Genomic DNA, 7,513 nt, shown 5'->3' on the forward strand with positions numbered 1-7,513 from the left:
AAAGAAAACTAACTTCAAATGGGAACTTTCACTCCAATAATTTATATTTAGAAGCATCAAGTAAATTGTCCTATTTAAGCAGAAAACTTAAGTTGTTTAAATGGTAAAGAATTTTATTTATTTCGAAAATATAAAACAACAAATATGTTATAATCTACTTCTTGAACATCTGACAGTTGTGGATGTAGAAAAAGAAAGTGTCACTCAAATTGGTTTCTGAATCATTTATAGGATATTAATAATCATCACTACTAGATTTTCTCATACTAAGTTTTGTGACAAATATGCATAAGGTGACTCAGGTGATTATTTTTTGCCTACGGGAACATAAACTCAACAGAAATGTATTTTCTTACAGTTTACAACCCTTTACATAATCCTGATATTTTGATTAGTGTTTCAGATACTTTATGAAAAGCATAAAATGTCACACATATGGTGTCTCAATATGGGATTCAGATTGCATCAGAAAATGTGAACCTTGTGTCAATAAAAAGATTTTATTTTTTCTTTCTGTTACTTTGTTTCTGGGTCATGGCAGGTGATGCTTTAGCAGGATCAGTTCAATGCTTCATACAGTACTCTTCAGAACAATGTCTATATTTTTTGCTTTTCATTCTTAAGTCGCAGTCAACATAAAAATAGTGCCATACATCAAAAACAATAGTGTAGAATTGACAAAAAATGCATAAATTACCTTTTTTCTCCTGTCTTCTCCTAAAATTATCCATTAATTTTATTTTGAATGTAATTTTAGTTGTATAACCATAAGCAGCCTTGTTTTCAAGGAAATTATTCAAGTTCTATTTTTTATTGTAAAATGTAAAAGATTTTGAAAATTTTAATGAATGTATAAAACTAATAATACAAAAAATTACTTATTCAGACCTCTGAAAATTAGAAAGAAATTACAAAAGCTAAATTTAAAAAGATGACCAAAAATACAAGTAATAAATAGATGCTGTTTCACATTAAAACATATCTCTTTTCATAAAGTGGTAGGATACAAAGCCAATATTCAGAAATCAATGGCATTTTTATGCACAGATAATGAACTACCAGACCAACTAAGAAAACAATCCCATTTACTATTAAAACAATAACAACAACAGTAAGTACCTAGGAATAAATTTAATGAAGGAAGTCAAAGACCTGTACTGGGATAGTGACAGAACACTGAGGAAAGAAACTGACAAAGAGCCCTGGCTGGTGTGACTCAGTGGACTGAGTGCTGGTCTTCAAACCAAATGGTCACTGGCTCAGTTCCCAGTCACAACACATGTCTGAGTGGTGGGTCAGGTTCCCAGTAGCAACTGTGTGAGAGACAGCCAAACATTGATGTTTCTCTCCTTCTCTATCTCCCACCCTTCCCCTCTGTCTAAAAATAAATACAATCTTAAAAAAAAAAGAAATTGAGGAAGTTACAAATAAGACATATACTTTGTTCATGGAAAGGAAGAATTAACAACATGAAATGTCCATATTACCTAAAGCAATCTATAGACTCAACATAATTCTTATGAAAATACCAATGGTATATTCCACAGTTCTAGAAAAAATATTTAAAAAATGTATATGGAACCAAAAAAGACCTTGAATAGCCTCAGCACTTTTGAAAGAGAGGAGCAATGTTGGAGGGTTCACAATACCTGATATCAAACTGCATACGAGACCATTGTAATCAAAACAGGCTGCTACTGGTATGGGAACAGACACACAAATGAATGAAACAGAATAGAGAGCCCAGGAATTAACACATGTCTTTATGGTCAATTAGTATTTGATAGCAGAGGCAAGAGCATACAGTGGAGTAAAGACAGTCTCTTCACTTATTGTTGTTGGGAAAACTGGACTGGTACAAGTAAAAATATGAAACTAGACCACCCACTTATACCATACACAAGAATAAACTTAAAATGGAAAAAAGATTTAAATATAAGTCATGTTACCATAAAATATTAAAGGAAAACAAAGGCAATACAATTTCAAATATCTTGTGTAGCAATGTTTTTGCTGATGTTTCTTTCCTAGGGCAAGAAAAATAAAGGAAAAGAATAAACAAATGGGATTACATCTAGTTAAGAAGCTTCTGCACAGCTAAAGAAACCACCATCAAAATGAAGAGGGAACTGACTGTATGGGAGAACATATTTGCCAATGACATCAGACAAGGGTTTAATCTCCAAAATATATAAAGAACCTATAAAACAACAGGAAGATAAATAATCCAATTAAAAATCTGCAAAGGACCTGAATGAACACTTTTCCAAGGAGGACATACAGAGGGCCCAGAGGCATATGAAAAAATGCTCAGCATCTCTAGCTATCAGAGAGATGCAAATTTAAACCACAATGAACTATCACCTCACACCTACAGAAAATGGCCATCATTAATAAATCACCACACGACAAGTGCTAGCAAGCATGTGCAGTAAAGGAACCCTAGTGCACTGTTGGTGGAAATGCAAATTGGTATAGCCACTGTGGAAAACTGTATGGAATTTCCTTGAAAAACTAAGAATGGAAACTTCTTTTCATCCAACAATTCTACTGCTAGAAATACATCCTAAGAATCCTGAAACACCAATTCTAAAGAATGTATGCACCCACATTTTTATAACAGTACTATTTACAATAGACAAGCTTTGGAAACACTTTAAATGGCTAACAGTAGATGAGTGGATAATAAAACTGTGGCACATCTACACAATGGAATACTATACAATGGAAAGAAAGAAGGAATCCCTACCTTTTTTTTTTTTTAAGATTTTATTTATTAATTTTTAGAGAGGGGAGGGAGAGAGAGAGAGAGAGAAATATCAATGTGCGGTTGCTGGGGGCCATGGCCTGCAACCTAGGCATGTGCCCTGACTGGGAATCGAACCTGCGATGCCTGGTCCACAGCCCGTGCTCAATCCACTGAGCTACACCAGCCAGGGCGGAATCCCTACCTTTTGTGACAGCATGGATGGAGCTGGAGAACATTGTGCTAAGTGAAATAAGGAAGTTGGCAAAAGACAAATACCATATGATTTTAATTATAAGAGGAATCTAATGAACAAAATAGAACCAGAGGCATAGAATCATGGCACAGACTGACAGCTGTAAGAGGAGAGTGGGGAGGTAGAAACTGATTGAAAGAGGGTGAAGGGATTAGTAAAAGAACATGTATGAAGGATCCATAGACATGGAAAATGATGAAGGGCTAATTATGGAAGTGGGGTCTGGCTGGGTGGAAGAACACAAAGGTGGAAAAATGCAACAACTGTAATAGCATAAACAATAAAATATAAAAATTAAAAATAAGAATTTTATTTAAAATTATCCTTGATATTTCATTTTCTCTGTTTAGAGATTCTAATGAGAAACATTATTCTTTTGATGACTAAATATAATCATTGAGTATGTTATAAAGAAGTGAAAACTTTCCGATGAAAAGTAAGTGTGGGCATTAAAATATGTAATTATGGAACAGAAAATGTTAGTTGAATCCCAAAACAATAAATATATGGGGCAATGCAGAGGATACACAGAAAAAAAGAAATTATTATAATTTTCTTTTATTTACGAGCCATTGATATACATTATATTAAGCATTATATTGCTTTAAGCACCATTGAAGGTGTTAATTTTCAATACAAAATAGCCCAGTCCTCCCTAAAGTTAATTTTTTCTAGTTTATTATAGATATCATCTGATAAAACAATATAAAATATCAAAGTTTGACATTGTATTAGTGTTTACTAGTCAATACATAAAATTGGAAATAAGGAAAATTAAAATAGTGACCCCTTTACAGAGTGACACAATCTGATTATCTTTTAAAGATATTTGTGTACTATATTTGTGTACTATAAAGATATTTGTGTTTATATTTGTGTACTATAATCCTATTTATATGTTAATTCTTAAAAGGTATTTTTATATAACCAAAATGTTAGTCCATGTGTTTATATATCTATTTCAACTTTAAGGCAGTGTGAGTCATTTTTTCTGTTTCTGAATTCACAAATTGTACTTTTGACAACATACCTATATTATTTTACACTACTTTTTCATAGTATAACAAAGGAATAATTTCAGCATTCTTATTATCTTTCTCTAGGATATTTGAATGCCATTTCTAATTTAATTCCATTTATAACATTATCTTAAGTATTAAGGTTTAAAATCATGAATTAGCAATGAGTCAATTAATTATGAAAATGTGTCTATTTAAAATCTTACTATTTTGTTGATAGATCACTAAAAGTTTGAATACTTTCTTGTGAAACTAGAATTCATTGTTGATTTATATTATTATAGTCATGTTCATACCTTTTTATTTATTATATTAAAATATAGACACAAAAACAAAGCTAATTCAAGATTTGATTAAAAATAGAAATCATACAGTTGTTACAAAAATGTAACTGTTATATATTACCCTTGAAAAAAATTAACTTCCAAAGTCACTGTAGTAGATATTCATTTCCCCTTTTATACCATGAAAAGTGTCCATATTAATGAAAATATGATTCATCATGCATTATTTTAATTTATTAATAAGACTCTTAAGAAATCTTAAACCAAAGAAGGATGGCTAATATTAATAATATAGAAATAATTCGATATAAAAATTGAATACATATATTTTTTAAAATTTTATTTTAATCGTTGTTCAAGTACAGTTTTCTGTCCTTTACTCCCACCCCAGCCGACCCACCCATCTCTCCCCACCTCCCTCCCATTTCCACCCCCCTTAGTTTTTGTCCATGTGTCCTTTATATTTTTTCCTGTAAACACTTCCCATTCTTCCATGAAATTCCCCTGAAATTCCCTCCCCTCTTCCCTCTGGTCACTGTCAGCCTGTTGTCTATTTCACTGTCTTTGGCTATATTTTTCTCGTTTGTTTGTTTTGTTGTTTAGGTTCCTGTTAAAGTTGAGATCATACGCTATTTGTCTTTTATTGCCTGGCTTATTTCGCTTAGAATAATGCTTTCCAGCTCCTTCCATGCTGTCACAAAGGGTAGGAGCTCCTTCTTTCTTTCTGCTACATAGAATTCCATTGTGTAAATGTACCATAGTTTTTTGATCCATTCATTTACTGATGGGGTCTTAGATTGTTTCCAGCACTTAGCTATTGTAAATTATGCTGCTATGAATATTAAAGTGCATAGGTTCTTTTGAATTGGAGTTTCAGGGTTCTTAGGATATAATCCTAGCGGTGGAATTGCTGGGTCAAAAGGCAGATCCATTTTTAGTTTTTCTGAGAAAATTCCATGCTATTTTCCATAGTGGTTGTACCAGTCTGCAATCCCACCAACAGTGCACAAGGGTCCCCTTTTCTCCACAACCTCTCCAACACTTGTTGTTTGTTGCTTTGTTTATGATGGCCATTCTGACCGGTGCAAAGTGACATATCATTGTGGTTTTAATTTGCATCTCTCTGATAACTAGCATTTTTTTAGAGAAACTCAAACAATAACATACGTAGTGAATCTTGCTGCAAACAAGTGCTCCATAATTAATTAATATTTTTGACAGTTTAATTAAGGTATTAACATTCAATAAAATGCATTGTATTTAAATTATACAAGTTGAAAAGTTTTTAAAGTATATTTTATCGATTATGCTATTACAGTTGTCCCAATTTTCCCCCTTTCTCCCTTCCACCTGGTACCCTACTTTCCTCTAGAAACTCCCCCCTTAATTCATATCCATGGGTTAAGCATGTAAGTTCTTTGGCTACTTCATTTCCTGTATTGTTCTGTAACCTTCCCCTGTCTATTTTGTATTTACAAATTTGTACTTCTTAATCCCTGAATGTTTTCCTCCTTTCAACCCTTTGCCCCTCCCAGCTGATAACCCTACAAAAGACCTCCATATATATGATTCTGTTCCTGTTCTGCTTGTTTGCTTAGTTGTTTTTTAGATTCAGTTGTTGATAGTTGTGGATTTGTTGTCATTTTAATGTTTATAGTTTATATTTTTTCCTTATATAGTTCCCTTTAATATTTCATATAGTAATGCTTTGGTGATGAGGAACTTCTTTAGTTTTACTTTGTCTGGGAAGTACTTTATCTCTCCTTCAATTCTTAATGATAGCTGTGTTGGGTAATCTTGGTTGTAGCTCTTTGCTTTTCCTCACTTTGAATATTTCATGCCAACCTATTCTGGCCTCCAGACATTCTGCTGAGAAGTCATCTGACAATCTTATGGGAACTCCTTTCTAGGTAACTATCTGCTTTTTTCTTACTTCTTTTAAGAGTTTATCTTTAACCTTTGGCATTTTAATTATGATGTTTCTTGGTGTGGTCCTCTTTGTGTCCATCTTGTTTGGGATTCCCTATGCTCCCTGGATTATATGCCTATTTCCTTTACCAAATTAGGAAAGTTTTCTTTCATTATTTTTTTCAAATAAGTTTTCAATTTCTTGTTCTTCCTTTTCTCCTTCAGGTACCCCTATGATTCAGATGTTGGTACATTTGGAGATGTCCCAGAGGTCCCTTCATTTTAGTTAGTTTTTGTTTATGGTACACGATTATTTTATTTTGTAAAAGAGAATGTAACTTTTTTAAAGATTTTATTTATTTATTTTAGAGAGGGAAGGGAGGGAGAAAGAGAGAGAGAGAGAAACATCAATGTGCAGTTGCTGGGGGTCATGGCCTGCAACCTAGGCATGTGCTCTGACTGGGAATCGAACCTGTGACACTTTGGTTCGCAGCCCGCGCTCAATCCACTGAGCTACGCCAGTCAGGGCTAATTGTTTTTATAATATTTGTTGAAATACAATTTACTCCACTAAATTACCTTCATACTTTTGTCAAAAAATAGTCTAAAACAGGTAAAAACTAAATAAGCTTTGTGCTTTATTTAACAGTGTGAGTCAATGTAAACTTTGTGGTTATAACATTATACTATAGTTAAGATGTCTTCATTGTGAGGTGCTAGTTGAAGGGCTTAAGATACTGTAGGCATTATTTTTACAATATGCTATGAGTCAAAAATTGTTTCACAATAAAAAAAGTTAAAAATCAGTTGCTTATATGTTTTTGGGTATACATCTGGATTCTCTCTTCTGTTTCATTGATGATTTTGATTCTTTCCTTATGCCAATAGCACACAAGTTTAATTATTGTGCATTTATAAGAACTCCCGAACTGTCTTCTTTCTTTTTTAAAGCTTTTGTTGTTATTCTGGCTTCTTTGAGTTTCCATATGAATTTTAGAATCAACTATTCAATTTCCACAAAAGAGGATACTGGAATTTTGATTGTGGTATGTATTAATCTATACATCACTTTATTTCATTTTATTTTTGTAATAATTTTTTAACTGTTGTTCAAGTACAATTGTCCCCATTTTCACCTCACCATGCCCCCTGCCACACCCATTCTTGTCTCCCACGATCAAACCCATCCCTTTGTCCATGTCCATGTGTCCTTCATACATGTTCCCTGGTGGCCCTTCCCCTATTATCCCCTATTATCCTTCTCCCCCCTCCTCTCTGGTTACTGTCAGTTTGTTCTTTA

The sequence above is a fragment of the Phyllostomus discolor genome, chromosome 2 (genome assembly GCF_004126475.2).
Source record: "Phyllostomus discolor isolate MPI-MPIP mPhyDis1 chromosome 2, mPhyDis1.pri.v3, whole genome shotgun sequence".
In the NCBI taxonomy this organism is placed as follows: Eukaryota; Metazoa; Chordata; class Mammalia; order Chiroptera; family Phyllostomidae; genus Phyllostomus; species Phyllostomus discolor.